At 46.4% G+C, this 20379-nt stretch overlaps 1 protein-coding gene across 3 annotated transcripts in view; it reads left to right on the top strand.

Moving 5' to 3' along the window:
* Window positions 1-15807: 15807 nt before the first annotated feature.
* LOC139263766 (MARVEL domain-containing protein 3) overlaps window positions 15808-20379 on the top strand; it is a 39343-nt gene continuing 34771 nt past the window's right edge. For 2 of the 3 annotated variants that reach the window (XM_070879814.1, XM_070879812.1), the window contains exon 1: window positions 15808-15847. The gene's annotated coding sequence lies outside the window, so the exon portion shown is untranslated. The remainder of the gene's footprint in view (window positions 15848-20379) is intronic. The other variant, XM_070879813.1, reaches the window with a different exon arrangement.

Below are 20379 nucleotides of genomic sequence, written 5' to 3'. Positions count from 1 at the left end.
TATCTGAAATGCGCATAAATATTTATACTTAAATATAAATATATTTACTGGAAATGAATACAATGTTCAGTATGTTTAGAAAAGGCAATGGACAGTAAAGGAGGTGTAGGCCTATATGTCAGGGACACCTGGGCAGTAACCAAATCCTGTGGCAGGCAGAAAACGACAGAATGATCCACTTTTGGGAGAGTTCTCAAATGCATAAAAGACCGCTATGAGAAAGAATAAAACCAGACAGACCACCCGGCATCGACCTCGGTACCGGCTACAGACACGACAACAGCACACCCAGCCCAGTCAACCCTGCAAAGTCCTCCTCACCAACATCTTTGGACTTGTGCCAAAATTGGGAGAGCTATCCCACAGACTAGTCAAGCAACAGCCTGACATAGTCATACTAACAGAATCATACCTTTCAGCTAATGTCCCAGATTCCTCCATCACCATCCCTGGGTATGTCCTGTCGCACCAGCAGGACAGGACAGACCCACCAGGGGTGGCGGCACAGTGGTGTACAGTCGGGACGGAGTGGCCCTGGGAGTCCTCACCATTGACTCCAGACCCCATGAAGTCTCATGGCTTCAGGTCAAGCATGATCCTGCTGATTTACACCGACTGTCCTCCCGTAGCTGATGAATCAGTATTCCCCCATGTTGAACACCACTTGAAAGAAGGACTGAGAGTAGCAAGGGTACAGAATGTACTCTGGGTGGAGGACTTCAATGTCCATCACCAAGAGTGACTCGGTAGCACCACTACTGACCAAGTTGGCCGAGTCCTGAAGGACATAACTGCCAGGTCTGCGACAGGTGGTGACAGAACCAACATGAGGGAAAAACGCTACTTGACCTCATCCTCACCAATCTACCTGTCGCAGATGCATCTGTCCATGGCAGCATTGGTAGCAGTGATCACCGCATAGTCATTGTAGAGACAAAGTCCTGTCTTCACACTGCAGACACCCTCCCTTGTGTTGTGTGGCACTACCACCGTGCTAAATGGGATAGATTCAGAACAGATCTGGCAGCTCAAAACTGGGCATCCATGAGGCGCTGTGGGCTATCAGCAACAGCAGAATTGTATTGCTCCGCAATCTGTAACCTCATGGCCCGGCGTATCCTCATTCTACCATTACCGTTATATATTCAGACTATAGATATGCTCTCTGGGTAGTCACTGTATAGTTGCATAAGATGGAGACTTGTTACCTGATGTACTATCAAATAAGGTTTACACTGTGTATATACTATGCTGGCACCACTAGAGGGTGCAACTGGAGGAGACCAGGATTTCCTGCCTCTGTGGCAGAGGCTGTCCACCAGAGGGCACTGCGGTGGGAGACCTGAGCATCACCTGCATAGGTGTGTAGGGCCCAGTATAAAAGGCTGCCCACCATGCTTGTGCCTCACTCTGGAGTTACGAATAAAGGAACAAGGTCACTACAGTTTGAGTACAACACATTGTCTCGTGGAGTCATTCATAAGTGCATTACAGACATAACAACTGGCGATGAGAATACGGACTTTCATGCGATTATGGCTACCTTTAGCACACTAAAAGACATCGCAGAGGGTGATGATTGGGATGCCTTCACGGAAAGGCTCGAGCAATATTTCATGGCAAACGATCTGGCAGGGGAGATGGACACATTGGCGGAGAAGCGCTAAGGCTATACTGCTGACCAGTTGTGGGCCCGAGGTCTACCGCCTCATCAGGGACTTGCTGGCACCCATGAAGGATAAGACATACAATGAGCTGACTGAACTAATTCGCGATCAACTAAAACCAAAACAGAGCATCCTCACGGCCAGGCACAGATTCTACACTCAACATTGACCTGAGGGCCAGGAGATTGCAAAATATGCTGCCGACCTCAGGAGACTTGCGGCACCGTGTGATTTCAGCACGCACCTCAACAAAGCATTCGTTATAGGAATTGGCCACGAGGGCCTCCTTCACAAGCTATTATCTGCCGACACCACAGTCAACCTGCAGAAGGCCATCAGCATCAGTCAGGCGTTCATGACCTCGACCTGCAGCACCAAGTAAATGATTCATCCTGTGGACTCAAACCCGGCAAGTACTGTACACAGAATGGTGCCTTTCACAGGCAAGACTGTAGAAGGTGGCTCTGCCCAGGGCAGAGAGCACAGACCTCAGGGTTCCAGAACTCAGAGTCCGCCGAGGGGTGCTAATCGAGTAGCACCATGCTGGCGTTGCGGAGGAAACCACCGGGCTCACCAGTGTCGGTTTGCTGAGTACGTATGCAAAGCCTGTAACACGAAGGGCCACCTCCAGCGTATGTGTAAAAGAAATACGACTCACCATCTAGCAGAGGAGTCGGTAGATGACTTTGAATCCAGCGGGGAGTATGATGATTTGGCCAGAGAGGCAGCTCAGCCCCAAGAAAAAGTGTATAGAGTGTATACCAGCACCACCGATTGTCCTCCAGTGAAAATGGCGTTCCAGTCTGCATGGAAGTGGACACGGGAGCGAGCCAGTCAGTGATGAGCCAGAATGCCTTTGAGAGGCTATGGAACGAAGAACAACCCGAGCTGGTTCCAGTACAGGAAAAGTTGTGCACCTACACCAAGGAGCTGATCCCAGTCCTTGTTAGTGTGGATGTAAGTGTAATCCATAATGGCGTGGCGCACAAGTTACCTCTGTGGATTGTTGCCGGTGATGGTCCAACGCTACTCGGAAGAAGGTGGATGGGGAAGATCCAGTGGAAATGGGAAGAACTCTTCACTCCAGCAATCGATGTCCGCCGTGCTCAGAGGCAGAGCAAAACCTCACCTTCGCTTGGGCCAAGCACCAGAGAACAGACCAGCGCAGCACCTGAGGCACAGACCGTCCATCACGACTGCGTGGCAATGATCCGACCGGAACGACCTAAAAGTACCTTCCTGGCTCGCCACAGAAAGTAAGTCTTGTCACTATAAGCGCAAGTACCCTCAACGACACGATAAATGTTATTACTGCCAATCAACCTCTCTGGCACTGAAAATGAACTATTACAAGTGTGGAGTCTCTTTCCTTCTGGTATTAATTGTTGTTGGAGATTTTAAAAATTTCAAATTTAAATGTTTTTAAAACATTTTATGCTTTTCCTTTCTGTCTCTTTTTTCTTTCTCTCTTAATCCAATCTTTCTTTTTCTCTCTTTATTTCTCTTTCATTACCTGATTTGGCAGTAAATTCACCCACTAATTTACACCTCCTTCCCAGTCCGCTGTTAATTTCTCAATCCTTCAATCTGATTGGTTAAGGAGATACACAGTTGCTTGCCCTGTTTACTTTGGTCCCAGTTATCCAGTTTCCCTCGCTGTGCCGTTATCAGATCGCACTTTCAGCAACTTGCCACGCAAAAAATTTGAAAACTGAAACATGCACGGGCAAGTCTAACTAATGGCAGATGGCGTTAGATACCCAGCCACAGCAAAATCTGTGCATTATACAGAACATATCGGACAAACAATCCTGATCAAGGCGAAACTAAATGCAGCCCTCAACAATTCCAGATGGTGAGGCTCCAATCAAAGGATTAGAGTTCTCAAATACTTCTTCAAAGGGCTTCACTACATGTGAGTGGATCTCCTGTGAGTTTGAAAGAAAGACTTGCATTTATATAGCGTCTTTCTGACCACCAGATGTCTCAAAGCGCTTTACAGCCAATGAAGTACTTGTAGAGTGTAGTCACTTCCAGTGCAGTGCATTCTCTGCAAGAAGGACAAGAACATTTTGGAGAGACACAGCCAAAAGAACCGAAAAAAGAAGCTGGTACAATGCGAGACTAACGTTGCAGGTAAGCTGCTCCTTGCAGCAGAAACCCACAAAGATGAGGCAGTCCTTTAATGTGAGAAACAAGGCAGCCAATTTGCACACTACAAACAGCAATGTGATAATGATCAGATACTCGACTGAGGGACAAATATTGGGCCAGGACACCAGAGGATAACTCCCCTGCTCTTCTTCAAAATAGTGCCATGGAATCTTTTACACCAACCCAAGAGAGCAGAATGGACCTCAGTTTAACATCTCATCTGAAAGATGGCACCTCCAACAGTGCAGCACTCCCTCAGCACTACACTGGAGTGTCAGATTAGATTTTTGTGCTCAACTCCCTGGAGTGGGACTTGAACCCACAACCTTCTGACCAAGAGGCAAGTGTGCTACCCACTGAGCCACAGCTGACATGCTTGTGTGAGGTGGAGGATTTGCTATTTTATAATGGCAGGAACATTATGCTATGTAAACTACAATATATTAGATTTACTATGCAAGTCACACATTCTTTATTTGAGGATCACCATTTGGTCATGCCTCTAAGCGGCAACTTGGATAATTAAGCTACCGGTTACACTGCAGCTGCGCACTTCTACCACCAGATGGAGCTTCATACTGTAGAAGTTGCAGATCTCCATATCAACAACACCACACTCCCTAACAGATCCAGGACTGTGCCAACATTCCTCGCCCTTCTGCTGGAACACTGCTCACCAGTTTCTTGTTCCCTTTCTCCCTTTTATATGTTTAAGTAAATGATCCTCCAGACTGTTGCAGCCATCTCCCCCCCCCCCCCCCCCCCCACACACAGGGCCCATTTCCTTCCCTGATAAGATACTTGCCTATAGGTTGTTTTTAAGCATTTCTGGCTGTTTCTTGCCCCTTTTGGCACTAGGGCAGGTTTGCCTCTCTCAGAGATTGAGTCTCCCAGCTCTTTGTGCCCCCTCCCCATCCCGCGGAAGTCCAAGGTCACGTCTGCAGGGTCCCTCCTCCAACCTGCGAGTGCCCACAGTGCTGGGCATAGCTTCTAAATTTTAAATGTGCTGAATCACTTGTGGCCTCGCTTTTGGCAGTCTGCCAGATTCAACTAACTAGGACATCCTGGTTAACCTTTGCCACTGGATAAAGACCTAGCTCTGTCGAGCCAGTGTGGTGGCTGATGTGCAACGGTCACCACATGTTAAAAAAAATCCACGCACAGGCATCTTCCACCGCCTCAGCTGGAGTTCAGGACTGGGACATCGGAGGTGGCCTTGGAAATAGTGGATGCGTTGACAGTCATTTTCCAACATTCCATTGACTCTGGATCAGTTCCTATGGAGTGGAGGGTAGCCAATGTAACCCCACTTTTTAAAAAAGGAGGGAGAGAGAAAACAGGGAATTATAGACCGGTCAGCCTGACATCGGTAGTGGGTAAAATGATGGAATCAATTATTAAGGATGTCATAGCAGTGCATTTGGAAAGAGGTGACATGATAGGTCCAAGTCAGCATGGATTTGTGAAAGGGAAATCATGCTTGACAAATCTTCTGGAATTTTTTGAGGATGTTTCCAGTAGAGTGGACAAGGGAGAACCAGTTGATGTGGTATATTTGGACTTTCAGAAGGCGTTCGACAAGGTCCCACACAAGAGATTGATGTGCAAAGTTAGAGCACATGGGATTGGGGGTAGTGTACTGACATGGATTGAGAACTGGTTGTCAGACAGGAAGCAAAGAGTAGGAGTAAATGGGTACTTTTCAGAATGGCAGGCAGTGACTAGTGGGGTACCGCAAGGTTCTGTGCTGGGGCCCCAGCTGTTTACACTGTACATTAATGATTTAGATGAGGGGATTAAATGTAGTATCTCCAAATTTGCAGATGACACTAAGTTGGGTGGCAGTGTGAGCTGCGAGGAGGTTGCTGTGAGGCTGCAGAGCGACTTGGATAGGTTAGGTGAGTGGGCAAATGCATGGCAGATGAAGTATAATGTGGATAAATGTGAGGTTATCCACTTTGGTGGTAAAAACAGAGAGACAGACTATTATCTGAATGGCGACAGATTAGGAAAAGGGGAGGTGCAAAGAGACCTGGGTGTCATGGTACATCAGTCATTGAAGGTTGGCATGCAGGTGCAGCAGGCGGTTAAGAAAGCAAATGGCATGTTGGCCTTCATAGCAAGGGGATTTGAGTACAGGGGCAGGGAGGTGTTGCTACAGTTGTACAGGGCATTGGTGAGGCCACACCTGGAGTATTGTGTACAGTTTTGGTCTCCTAACCTGAGGAAGGACATTCTTGCTATTGAGGGAGTGCAGCAAAGGTTCACCAGACTGATTCCCGGGATGGCGGGACTGACCTATCAAGAAAGACTGGATCAACTGGACTTGTATTCACTGGAGTTCAGAAGAATGAGAGGGGACCTCATAGAAACATTTAAAATTCTGACGGGGTTAGACAGGTTAGATGCAGGAAGAATGTTCCCAATGTTGGGGAAGTCCAGAACCAGAGGTCACAGTCTAAGGATAAGGGGTAAGCCATTTAGGACCGAGGAACTTCTTCACCCAGAGAGTGGTGAACCTGTGGAATTCTCTACCACAGAAAGTTGTTGAGGCCAATTCACTAAATATATTCAAAAAGGAGTTAGATGAGGTCCTTACTACTAGGGGGATCAAGGGGTATGGCGAGAAAGCAGGAATGGGGTACTGAAGTTGAATGTTCAGCCATGAACTCATTGAATGGCGGTGCAGGCTAGAAGGGCCGAATGGCCTACTCCTGCACCTATTTTCTATGTTTCTATGTTTCATTGAAACATCTGTGAACTCTCATGAAAGCAAGCCTTCCTCGTTCAAGGGACTGTCTATGATGATGATGAGATTCTTCTCAAACAGAAATGGGTAAATTATCTGAAATTTGTATTTTCTCCTTTCTTCTTACAAATGCATTTGATGGGAAATTTGGATTGTCTTCACTTTCCACAGCAGAGATCCACTAGTATAATATAATATAAAGGAGTGCTAATGAAAAACAATTTTATGTCTGCATTTTTTCCTCACTCATTTGTGACACTCTCTGATTTTATTTTGTTTCTGTCCTTTTTTGCTCTCTCCTTCTGTATGATAATCATAGATTTTTCTCATTGTCGTGGTCATGTCTTTCCCACTCTATCCTTCTCCAATGCCTCTCCACCAATGTCCAGCTGGGTGGGACTGCACTCACTTGGTTCCATTCTTATCTATCTAATCGTAGCCAGAAAGTCTCCTGCAATGGCTTCTCTTCCCACTCCCGCATCGTTACCTCTGGTGTCCCCCAAGGATCTGTCCTTGGCCCCCTCTTATTTCTCATCTATTTGATGCTCCTTGGCAATATCATCTGAAAATGCGGTGTCAGTTTCCACATGTACGCTGATGACACCCAGCTCTACCTCACCAAGACTTCTCTCGACCCCTCCATGGTCTCTAAATTGTCAGACTCCAGTCGGTGATGAGCAGAAATTTTCTCCAATTAAATATTGGGAAAACCGAAGCCATTGTCTTTGGTCCCCGCCCACCACAAACTGTGTTCCCTGGGCCACCGACTCCATCCCTCTACCTAGCATCTGTCTGAGGCTAAACCAGACTGTTCACAACCTAGGTGTCATAGTTGACATTGAACTGAGCTTCCGGCCACATAGCAGTGGCATAACTAAAACCCGCCTATTTCTAGCTCCGTAACATCGCCCGTCTCCGCCCCAACCTCAGCTCATCTGCTTCTGAAACCCTCATCCATGCCTTTGTTACCTCTAGACTTGACTACTCCAATGCACTCCTGGTTGGCCTTCCACATTCTACCCTACGCAAACCTGAGGTCATCCAAAACTCGGCAGCCCGTGCACCAAGTCCCGCTCACCCATCACTCCTGTGCTCGCTGACCTAATTGGCTCCCGGTTAAGCAACGCCTCAATATCAAAATTCTCATCCTTGTTTTCAATTCCTCGATGGCTTCGCCCCTCCCTATCTCTGTAATCTCCTTAAGCCTCACAACCCCTGAGATGTCTGCGCTCCTCAAATTCTGCCCTCTTGAGCATTCAGCTGACTGGACCATAAACTCTGGAACTCCCTCCCTAAATCTCTCCGCCTCGCTACCTCTCTTTCCTTTTTTAAAACACTCCTTAAAATCTACCTCTTTGACCAATCTGTCGTAACTTCTTCTTATTTGGCTCGGTGTCAAATTTATTTATTTTTGTCTTATAACACCCATGCGTCAGTTCATCTGCTGCTGAAACCCTCACCCATGCAATTTGTTACCTCTAGACTTTGTAACAATATAATGCATAGCGTCCTCTAGCTTGGAGTTATAGCTAGAGTGGAAGCAAGTCTTCCTCGATTTCGAGGGATTGCCTATGCTGATGATTGTAGTGTATGCAGGCACCTTTGGTAATGACTCCACGAGGCAGGGTATGGTATTAAACTGTGTAGACTGTAGTCCTTTATTTGCAGCTCCTCGAGTGAGGACACCAAGCTGCGAGCTCCCTTTTATACTGGGTTACCTGGAGTGTGTAGGTAACCCTTAGGTCTCCAGCAGCAGCACCCTCTGGTGTACAGTAAGGTGTGTACAGTGTAATGTATAATCAGTGTTACAGACATCATATAACAATACAAGCATGCATACATAACAACACTCCCCCCTAAGCATTTTTCAAGTCCTTATTGTAATGACCAGGGGAGGTGATCAGTGGTGGGCTATGGGAGGTTGTGGTGAGGGTTGTGTGGTTGCCAGGTGTGATCCCAGCTGTGTACTCGTACAATGATATCCCGACCGGGGTCAAACAGGGCTGCGTCATCACCCCAACCCTCTTCTCAATCTTCCTCGCTGCCATGCTCCACCTCAAAGTCAACAAGCTCCCCGCTGGAGTGGAACTAAACTACAGAACCAGTGAGAACCTGCTCAACCTTCGTCGTCTCCAGGCCAGGTCCAAGACCAACCCAACCTCTGTCGTTGAGCTACAGTAATCGGACGATGCCTGCGTCTGCGCACATATAGAGGCCGAACTTCAAGTCATAGTCGACGTATTCACTGAGGTGTACGAAAGCATGGGCCTTACGCTAAACATCCGTAAGACAAAGGTCCTCCACCAACCTGTCCCCGCCACACAGCACTGCCCCCCAGTCATCAAGATCCACAGCACGGCCCTGGATAATGTGAACCATTTTCCATACCTCGAAAGCCTCTTATCAACAAGAGCAGACATTGACGACGAGATTCAACACCGCCTCCAGTGCACCTGTTCACAACCTTCGGCCACCTGAGGAAAAGAGTGTTTGAAGATCAGGCCCTCAAATCTGCCACCAAGCTCGTGGTCTATAGGGCTGGGGTAATACCCGCCCTCCTGTACGGCTCAGAGATATGGACCATGTACAGTAGACACCTCAAGTCGCTGGAGCAATGCGCATGCGCTGAAAACCGGCTTTTCTGATCTGTCAAGTTTCTGGCTTGACAGATCATCCGCAGATCGGGAGCGAGGACACTTGCAGGGCAAGATTTCCGATCTTGACGAATATCTTGCCCTGCAAATGTCCTTTAAAATCTTGCGCCTGAAAAAGCAGGAGTATAGCCGACTTTTACAGGCGCAAGTGTTTAAAAATAGACAGAAACATTTAAAAATAAAGTTATAAAAACACATTTTATTTTTGAAAACCCTCCTCACCACGGCAAATTTATTTTAAGGCTTAATTAAAAAATCTTTTTAAAAAGTCGGGAAAATATTTTTTTTATAAGAACTTTCATTTAAATGAATGTTAAATATGTAGTTTATTTTCTATTTTTTATTGTGTTTTGGGTGTTTGGCGGGCCGGGGGGGCGGGTTCTCATTTATAGTAACAGGAGTTCCAGATTTACAGAACTCCTATTACTATGAATGAGAATCTATACTTCACCTGATTGGCTGCTGTCACCAGATCCCGGCCTGCCACGTCCCCACATGCACGCGCTGCAACGCGCAGTCACCAGAGGCCTCAAGCTCGGAAGTTCCAACGGGCGGAGCAGCAACAGATAAGTGCGCATCTTTTTTCTCTTTTTCTGTTGCTTGCCCGTGGGACGAGCTCGAACGGAATTTCAGGGCCTTTATCTCCTTATGTGGCTAGGTGTCGAACTGTGTTTGATAATTCTGCTGTGAAGCACCTTGGGACAGTTTTACTATGTTAAAGGCGCTATATAAATGCAAGCTGTTGTTGTTGGTAGTGTCTCTCTACATTGGCAACTATCTCTTGTCCAGCAGTGCTTGAAGGCTGTTCAGTTTGCCTCTAGCTTGACTACCTGGATCAAATTACACATTCCAGGCAGCAAGCTCAGTGAGTGGTTTCCAATTACACCTCCCACTTCTCCACCGTCTCTATACCTGTACACTGCACAGCACAACATTGTCTAGAAATGCATGCTAAACAAACCACAGGGAATGGAGTCTATAGTAGACATGAGTGGCAACATTATTATTTCATTTGCTAAGAGTCCTTTGTTTTCTATTATTTCTGCCCGTCTAAAAAGAGGGCACTTTTTGTTAGGAAAAAAGAGTTGCATTTATATAGCGCCTTTCATGACCACCAGACGTCCCAAAGCGTTTTACAGCCAATGAAGTACTTTTGGAGTGTAGTCACTGTTGTAACGTAGGAAACGTGGCAGCTAATTTGCACACAGTAAGCTCCCACAAACAGCAATGTCTTCTCGATCTTCCTCGCTGCAATGCTCCACCTCACACTCAGCAAGCTCCCCGCTGGAGTGGAATTAAACTACAGAAACCAGTGGGAACCTGTTCAACCTTCGTCGTCTCCAGGCCAGATCCAAGACCGTCCCAACCCCTGTCGTCGAGCTACAGTACGCGGATAACGCTTGTGTCTGCGCACATTCAGAGACTGAACTCCAAATCATAGTCAACATCTTCACTGAGACATACGAAAGCATGGGCCTTACACTAAACATCCGTAAGACAAAGGTCCTCCACTAACCTGACCCGCCACACAGCATTGCCCCCCCAGTTATTAAGATCCACCAGTGTGGCCCTAGACAACGTGGACCACTTTCCATACCTCGAGAGCCGATTATCAGCAAGGGCAGACATCGACGACAAGGTTCAACACCGCTTCCAGTGCACCAGCACAGCCTTTGGCCGCCTGAGGAAGAGAGTGTTCGAAGACCAGGCTCTCAAATCTGCCACCAAGCTCATGGTCTACAGGGCTGTAGTGATACCCGCCCTCCTGTATGGCTCAGAGACGTGGACCATATACAGTAGACACCTCAAATCGCTGGAAAAATACCACCAACGATGTCTCCGCAAGATCCTGCAAATCCTCTGGGAGGACAGACGCACCAATGTTAGCATCCTCGATCAGGCCAACATCCCCAGCATCGAAGCGCTGACCACACTCGAGCAGCTCCGTTGGGTGGGCCACATTGTTCGCATGCCTAACACAAGACTCCCAAAGCAAGCACTCTAATTAGAACTCCTACACGGCAAGCGAGCCCAAGGTGGGCAGAGGAAGCGTTTCAAGGACACCCTCAAAGCCTCCTTAATAAAATGCCCGCCAATACCTGGGAGACCCTGGCCAAAGATCGCCCTAAGTGGAGGAAGAGCATCCGGGAGAGCGCTGAGCACCTCAAGTCTCGTCGCCGAGAGCATGCATAAAACAAGCGCAGACAGCAGAAGGAGCGTGCGGCAAACCAGTCCCACCCACCCTTTCCTTCAACGACTGTCTATCCCACCTGTAATTCCCATATTGGACTGTTCAGTCACCTAAGAATTCACTTTTAGAGTGGAAGCAAGTCTTCCTCGATTTTGAGGGTCTGCCTATGATGATGATGACATCAGGGAAATCAGGGATAGTATTAAAGCCAAGGAAGTGGCATACAAATTGGCCAGAAATAGCAGCGAACCCGGGGACTGGGGGAAATTTAGAACTCAGCAGAGGAGGACAAAGGGTTTGATTAGGGCAGGGAAACTAGAGTACGAGAGAAAACTTGTAGGGAACATTAAGACGGACTGCAAAAACTTCGATAGATATGTAAAGAGAAAAAGGTTAGTAAAGACAAACGTAGGTCCCCTGCAGTCAGAATCAAGGAAAGTCATAACGGGGAACAAAGAAATGGCAGACCAATTGAACAAGTACTTTGGTTCGGTATTCACTAAGGAGGACACAAACAACCTTCTGGATATAAAAGGGGTCAGAGGGTCTAGTAAGAAAGAGGAACTGAGGGAAATCCTTATTAGTCAGGAAATTGTGTTGGGGAAATTGATGGGATTGAAGGCCGATAAATCCCCAGGGCCTGATGGACTGCATCCTAGAGTACTTAAGGAGGTGGCCTTGGAAATAGCGGATGCATTGACAGTCATTTTCCAACATTCCATAGACTCTGGATCAGTTCCTATGGAGTGGAGGGTAGCCAATGTAAGCCCACTTTTTAAAAAAGGAGGGAGAGAGAAAACAGGGAATTATAGACCGGTCAGCCTGACATCGGTAATGGGTAAAATGATAGAATCAATTATTAAGGATGTCATAGCAGCGCATTTGGAAAGAGGTGACATGATAGGTCCAAGTCAGCATAGATTTGTGAAAGGGAAATCATGCTTGACAAATCTTCTGGAATTTTTTGAGGATGTTTCCAGTAGAGTGGACAAGGGAGAACCAGTTGATGTGGTGTATTTGGACTTTCAGAAGGCTTTCGACAAGGTCCCACACAAGAGATTAATGTGCACAGTTAAAGCACATGGGATTGGGGGTAGTGTGCTGACGTGGATTGAGAACTGGTTGTCAGACAGGAAGCAAAGAGTAGGAGTAAATGGGTACTTTTCAGAATGGCAGGCAGTGACTAGTGGGGTACCGCAAGGTTCTGTGCTGGGGCCCCAGCTGTTTACATTGTACATTAATGGTTTAGACGAGGGGATTAAATGTAGTATCTCCAAATTCGCAGATGACACTAAGTTGGGTGGCAGTGTGAACTGCGAGGAGGATGCTATGAGGCTGCAGAGTGACTTGGATAGGTTAGGTGAGTGGGCAAATGCATGGCAGATGAAGTATAATGTGGATAAATGTGAGGTTATCCACTTTGGTGATAAAAACAGAGAGACAGACTATTATCTGAATGGTGACAGATTAGGAAAAGGGGAGGTGCAACGAGACCTGGGTGTCATGGTACATCAGTCATTGAAGGTTGGCATGCAGGTACAGCAGGCGGTTAAGAAAGCAAATGGCATGTTTGCCTTTATAGCGAGGGGATTTGAGTACAGGGGCAGGGAGGTGTTACTACAGTTGTACAGGGCCTTGGTGAGGCCACACCTGGAATATTGTGTACAGTTTTGGTCTCCTAACTTGAGGAAGGACATTCTTGCTATTGAGGGAGTGCAGCGAAGGTTCACCAGACTGATTCCCGGGATGGCGGTACTGACATATCAAGAAAGACTGGATCAACTGGGCTTGTATTCACTGGAGTTCAGAAGAATGAGAGGGGATCTCATTAAAAAACTTTTAAAATTCTGACGGGTTTAGACAGGTTAGATGCAGGAAGAATGTTCCCAATGTTGGGCAAATTCAGAACCAGGGGTCACAATCTAAGGATAAGGGGTAAGCCATTTGGGACTGAAATGAGGAGAAACTTCTTCACCCAGAGAGTGGTGAACCTGTGGAATTCTCTACCACAGAAAGCTGTTGAGGCCAATTCAGTAAATATATTCAAAAAGGAGTTAGATGTAGTCCTTACTACTAGGGGGATCAAGGAGTATGGCGAGAAAGCAGGAATGGGGTACTGAAGTTGCATGTTCAGCCATGAACTCATTGAATGGCGGTGCAAGTTCGAAGGGCCGAATGGCCTACTCCTGCACCTATTTTCTATGTTTCTATGTTTCTATAATGACCGGATAATCTGTTTCTGTAATGTTGATTGAGGGATAAATATTGCTCAGGGCACCAGTAGTTAAAAACGTCCCTACTCTTCTTCAAAATAGTGCCCTGGGATCTTTTATGCTCACCAAAAGAGCAGACGGGGCCTCGGTTTAACGCCTCATCTGAAAGACGGCATCTCCGACAGTGTCAGCCTAGACTTTTGTGTTCAAGTCTCTGGGATGGGATTTGATTCCACACACTCTGGGTTAGGTTTTTTTGTTTAATAACACTGGGGCAACCCATTGTCTCTTTATCAATGTAGTTAAAAGAGGTATCCTAAACAACCCCACTAGCTCCACCGCCTAGAAGGACAAGGGCAGCGGGTGCATGGGAACCCCACCACCTCCATGCCACAAACATGTTCGAAATAACATTATTATTCATTTGCTAAGTTTTCTTTGTTTTTTTATGATTTGGGTTTTATTAGTTGTGCCCTCCAAAAATGCGCCACTTTTGTTAAGATTTCTTTCTTTGGGTTGATGTCACTGGAGCAACCCAGCATCTCCTTATGGGTTAACAGAAAAAGGCAAATCATCCCCACTTGGACGGGTACTAATCCTCGGCCTTGCTCGTGATGTCCATATCTCGAGAATGAATAAAGTAACCTTAAGTTTTCAATTTTAAAATTCTTATCCTTGTTTTCAAATCCCTCCGTGAGCCCCATTTCTCCCTATCTCTGTAATCTCCAGCCCTACAACCAATGTTCCCTGTCATTTTTTTTGTGCACAGGCTCTTTAACTGGCTGCGCAGCGGCCCATTCAATTTTCCGCACTTGTGCGTTTTTTCCGTTGAAAAGCCGGTGAGCGGCCTGCGCAGGACCTCCAAATTGCCATGCAGCTCAGCGGGAACGTTATCTACACACTCACCCCAAGATCTCTACGCTCCAGCAATTCTGGTCTCTTGAGCATCCCCGATTTCAATCACTCCATCATTGGCAGCCGTGCCCTCAGTTGCCAAGGCCCCAAGCTCTAGAATTCCCAAAACCTCTCCACCTCTCTACCCTCCTTTAAGACGCTCTTAAAATCTACCTCTTTGACCAACCTCTGCGTTAATAGCTCCTTATGTGGCTGAGCGTCAAATTTTTTTGCTAACACTCCTGTGAAACACCTTGGGATGTTTTACTACGTTAATGCTGAGAGGATGTTTCCCCTGGCTGGAGAGTCTAGAACTAGGGGGCACAGTCTCAGGATAAGGGGGCGGCCATTTAAGACTGAGATGAGGAGGAATTTTATTCACTCATAGGATTGTGAATCTTTAGAATTCTCTGCCTCAAAGGGCTGTGAATGCCGAGCCGTTGAGTATATTCAAGACTGAGAATGATAGACCTTTGGGCTCTAAGGGAATCGAGAGCCGCTTTTCTCGTGAAAAGAGAATGCTGAGGGGTGACCTCATAGAGATCTTTAAAATTATGAAAGGTTTTGATAGAGTAGATACAGAGTGCTTCCACTTGTGGGGAAGAGGCCATCAATATTAGATAGTCACCAAGAAATCAAATAGGGAATTCAGAAGAAACTTCTTTACCCAGAGAGTGGTGAGAATGTGGAACTCGCTACCACAGGGAGTGGTTGAGGCGAATAGTATCGATGGATTTAAGGGTAGGTTAGATAAGCATATGAGGGAGAAGGGAATAGAGGGTTATGCTGATAGATTTAGATGAGGACCGACTGGAGGAGGCTCGAGTGGAGCATAAACTCCGGCATGGACTTATTGGGCCGAATGGAATGGCTGTTGAAATGCAAAGAGCTGTGGTTGCAAGTTGCAATACAATAGCCGCCCTCCACCTGTCGGGTCCCAGAGTGAGAGCGAGCAAGGCAAAGATTCAGGTGAGCCGCAAGAACAAAGCACTGGCGAATTCCGGTTAAAGGTTGTCTTGTCCCCTGTTGGGAGAGGCACGTGTTTGGTTTGCTGGTTTAATAATTAATTCCTGTACAAAAACTAAAATCTGTGGGGAGTGTTTATTTTCTCAAATGGAGTTGACTTCAAGTTCTCCTTATGTTTGAATCGGAATATCTTTGGGCTGCGATAAAGTGCTCTCAGCGCCCGCTGAGTTGGAGCGATGCCCAGACGAGTATGTGGACCAACCCGATAAACCAGTTCCCTGTTTACCTCCCATTCTCCTGCTTTCGCTCAACACTGCCGGGGAGAGACAGGCGCTGGCTTTATCTCGGTTTGACCTGAGGTTTGGATAATCTTTGCTTTTCCTCCTTTTATCTGCACTTTTCTTTTGTATGTACCTTTGAGATTTGGATGGTAGTTTGTGGGGTGTAAAAGTTGGGTCACTGGTGAGAAGTTTGGGGAGTTTTTATGGTGTGTGTGTGTGTGAAGGGCTGTGTCCTGCGCTCCTCTCATTCTATGATTCACCTGGGGCCGGCAGATCCCTGTCACAAAATGTGAAACTAGCTCCTTCCGTGTGTCGGGCCCACTCCATAGTGAGCTGTTTTTCTTTCCCCTGTTGTCTCCAACCGTCTAAACTCTGCCCCTGTGCCATACATGAACACCCCTCTTCCTTTTAACGTAACGCAGCGCCCATATTTACTTCGCTACAATGGCTATTCCTCCGCCCTTTTCTTTTCGACTGGAGAACCACTTTTCTCCCCAGTGCCAGCTGGGGCTCAGTGGGCAGCACTCTCTCTCTCTCTCACCTTGAGCACAAAAAAAAATCCAGGCTGATGCTCCCGTGCAGTGCTGAGGGAGTGCTGCTCTGTCGGAGGTGCCGCCTTTTCGGATGCGACATCAAACCGAGGCCCCCGTCTGCTCTTTCTGGTGGATGTAAAAGATCCCACGGCACTATTTCGGAGAAGAGCAGGGGAGTTATCCCCGGTGTCCTGGCCAATATTTTATCCCTCAATCAACATCACTTAAAACAAAAATAGATTATCTGGGCATTAAAACATTGCTGTTTGTGGGAGCTTGCTGTGTGACAATTGGCTGCCGCGTCTCCTACATCACACCAGTGATGTATCAGAAGAGTTTCTAGTCCCCTTCGTTTCAACTATTTTTGATTCAGTCCCAGATGCTGTGGGCATTTAAAGAGGAGCTGGGTAACTGTGAAAACCATCTTCAGTTCTTTGCTAGGAAATGGGGAAATGTTCTTGAAAAGGAATAAAACCGAAAGAATGCGTCTTCAGAGTATTGTTGAAAGCTGTATTAAATAACATGTCTGTAGTAGCATTCCCCAAGACCCTGTCCAGTGACCCACAGAAATTAGCTTCTCCTATCTCATCACTTCTATTCTCTGAAGAAAAAGTACAACCTGCTAATCAGTTATAGCAAAACAAAATGGGGTATTTTGCAAAAGGATTGAATTGCTTTTATATTAGTTTTTTACAATGTTCTGTAGTTGCACGACTCTAAACTACAATCAACTACTTGTATTTATATAGCGCCTTATTAACGTGGTCCCAGGGCGCTTCACAAGAGCGTTATCAAACAAAATTTGACACCGAACCACAAGGAGATATTGGGGCAGATGACCAAAAGCTTGGTCAAAGAGATAGGTTTTAATGAGTGTCTTAAATGAGGAAAGAGAGGTAGAGAGGTTTAGGGAGAGAATTCCAGAGCTTGGGGTCTTGGCAGCTGAAGGGACAGCTGCCAATGGTGGAGCGATTTAAAATCAGTGAAATAAGAAACTATAAATAACAATTCTGATGTCATTTAAAAGAGATATTACATTCTGGATTCTAGTATTTGCAGCGTTCACATTTCCAACAATTTCTCAATGTAATAATTCTTTGTGAAGTCTCAAAGATTACTGTGTGTGACAGTTCAGGGAGACCAAATCTTGATTGCACTTTCAATAGCAAAATGTTATTAAACATGGCACCAACATTTTCAATGTAGTTGGTTTAAGGAATTTTACGATACAGGCGGAGCAGGCTCACGGGGCCGAATGGCCTACTCCTGCTCCTAATTCTTGTGTTCTAAAGGGAATCATTGCTTTTGCAGCAGAAGTCCTACCCCAAAGTGATTTACTGCAAAGTTCCTTTCCCTTAATTTAGTTAGGAGGAATCTTGCTTTTAATGTCTCCCCACAGCATTTAGGGACCTGACCTTTCCCAGTTAGGAAGTCGCCAGAGAGCGGCTCAGCTGACATTATGTATTTCTGTTGAACTAGTGAGATTAATATTTGTTCATTCTCAATATCATTCCAGAGTAGTCAGCCATGTTGAAGTCCAGTAAACCGTGTAGTAAATCTCTGGAACATAGAAACATAGAAAATAGGTGCAGGAGTAGGCCATTCAGCCCTTCGAGCCTGCACCACCATTCAATAAGATCATGGCTGATCATTCCCTCAGAACCCCTTTCCTGCTTTCTCTCCATACCCCTTGATCCCTTTAGCTGTAAGGGCCATATCTAACTCCCTCTTGAATATATCCAATGAACTGGCATCAACAACTCTCTGCGGCAGGGAATTCCACAGGTTAACAACTCTCTGATTGAAGAAGTTTCTCCTCATCTCAGTCCTAAATGGCCTACCCCTTATCCTAAGACTGTGTCCCCTGGTTCTGGACTTCCCCAACATCGGGAGCATTCTTCCCACATCTAACCTGTCCAGTCCTGTCATAATCTTATATGTTTCTATGAGATCCCCCCTCATCATTCTAAACTCCAGTGTATAAAGGCCCAGTTGATCCAGTCTCTCCTCATATGTCAGTCCAGCCATCCCTGGAATCAGTCTGGTGAACCTTCGCTGCACTCCCTCAATAGCAAGAACGTCCTTCCTCAGATTAGGAGACCAAAACTGAACATAATATTCCAGGTGAGGCCTCACCAAGGCTCTGTACAACTGCAGTAAGACCTCCCTGCTCCTATACTCAAAACCCCTAGCTACGAAGGCCAACATGCCATTTGCCTTCTTCACCGCCTGCTGTACCTGCATGCCAACTTTCAATGACTGATGAACCATGACACCCAGGTCTTGTTGCACCTCCCCTTTTCCTAATTGCGAGCATTCAGATAATATTCTGCCTTCGTGTTTTTGCCACCAAAGTGGATAACCTCACATTTATCCACATTATACTGCATGTGCCATGCATTTGCTCACTCACCTAACCTGTCCAAATCACCCTGCAGCCTCTTAGCGTCCTCCTCACAGCTCACACTGCCACCCAGTTCAGTGTCACCTGCAAACTTGGAGATATTACACTCAATTCCTTCATCCAAATCATTAATGTATATTGTAAAGAGCTGGGGTCCCAGCACTGAGCCCTGCAACACTACACTAGTCACTGCCTCCCATTCTGAAAAGGACCGGTTTATCCTGACTCTCTGCTTCCTGTCTGCCAACCAGTTCTCTATCCACGCCAGTACGTTACCCCCAATATCATGTGCTTTGATTTTGCACACCAATCTCTTATGTGGGACCTTGTCAAAGGCCTTTTGAAAGTCCAAATACACCACATCCACTGGTTCTCCCTTGTCCACTCTACTAGTTACATCCTCAAAAAATTCCAGAAGATTTGTCAAGCATGGCAGATGAAGTATAATGTGGATAAATGTGAGGTTATCCACTTTGGTGGTAAAAACAGAGAGACAGACTATTATCTGAATGGTGACAGATTAGGAAAAGGGGAGGTGCAAAGAGACCTGGGTGTCGTGGTACATCAGTCATTGAAGGTTGGCATGCAGGTGCAGCAGGCGGTTAAGAAAGCAAATGGCATGTTGGCCTTCATAGCAAGGGGATTTGAGTACAGGGGCAGGGAGGTGTTGCTACAGTTGTACAGGGCATTGGTGAGGCCACACCTGGAGTATTGTGTACAGTTTTGGTCTCCTAACCTGAGGAAGGACATTTTTGCTATTGAGGGAGTGCAGCGAAGGTTCACCAGACTGATTCCCGGGATGGCGGGACTGACCTATCAAGAAAGACTGGATCAACTGGGCTTGTATTCACTGGAGTTCAGAAGAATGAGAGGGGACCTCATAGAAACATTTAAAATTCTGACGGGGTTAGACAGGTTAGATGCAGGAAGAATGTTCCCAATGTTGGGGAAGTCCAGAACCAGAGGTCACAGTCTAAGGATAAGGGGTAAGCCATTTAGGACCGAGATGCGGAGGAACTTCTTCACCCAGAGAGTGGTGAACCTGTGGAATTCTCTACCACAGAAAGTTGTTGAGGCCAATTCACTAAATATATTCAAAAAGGAGTTAGATGAGGTCCTTACTACTAGGGGGATCAAGGGGTATGGCGAGAAAGCAGGAATGGGGTACTGAAGTTGAATGTTCAGCCATGAACTCATTAAATGGCGGTGCAGGCTAGAAGGGCCGAATGGCCTACTCCTGCACCTATTTTCTATGTTTCTATGTTTCTATGATTCCCCCTTCATAAATCCATGCTGACTTGGACTGATCCTGTCAATGCTTTCCAAATGCGCTGTTATTTCATCCTTAATAATTGATTCCAACATTTTCCCCACTACTGATGTCAGGCTAACCGGTCTCTCTCTCCCTCCTTTTTTAAAAAGTGGTGTTACATTAGTTACCCTCCAGTCCATAGGAACTCATCCAGAGTCAATAGACTGTTGGAAAATGATCACCAATGCATCCACTATTTTCAGGGCCATTTCCTTAAGTACTCTGGGATGCAGACAATCAGGCCCTGGGGATTTATCAGCCTTCAATCCCATCATTTTCCCCAACACAATTTCCTGCCTAATAAGGATATCCTTCAGTTCCTCCTTCTCACTAGACCCTCGTTCCCCGGGTACATCTGTAA

The sequence above is a fragment of the Pristiophorus japonicus genome, chromosome 5, assembly GCF_044704955.1.
Source record: "Pristiophorus japonicus isolate sPriJap1 chromosome 5, sPriJap1.hap1, whole genome shotgun sequence".
Lineage (NCBI taxonomy): Eukaryota > Metazoa > Chordata > Chondrichthyes > Pristiophoridae > Pristiophorus > Pristiophorus japonicus.
This window is presented reverse-complemented; position numbering and strand designations above follow the sequence as displayed.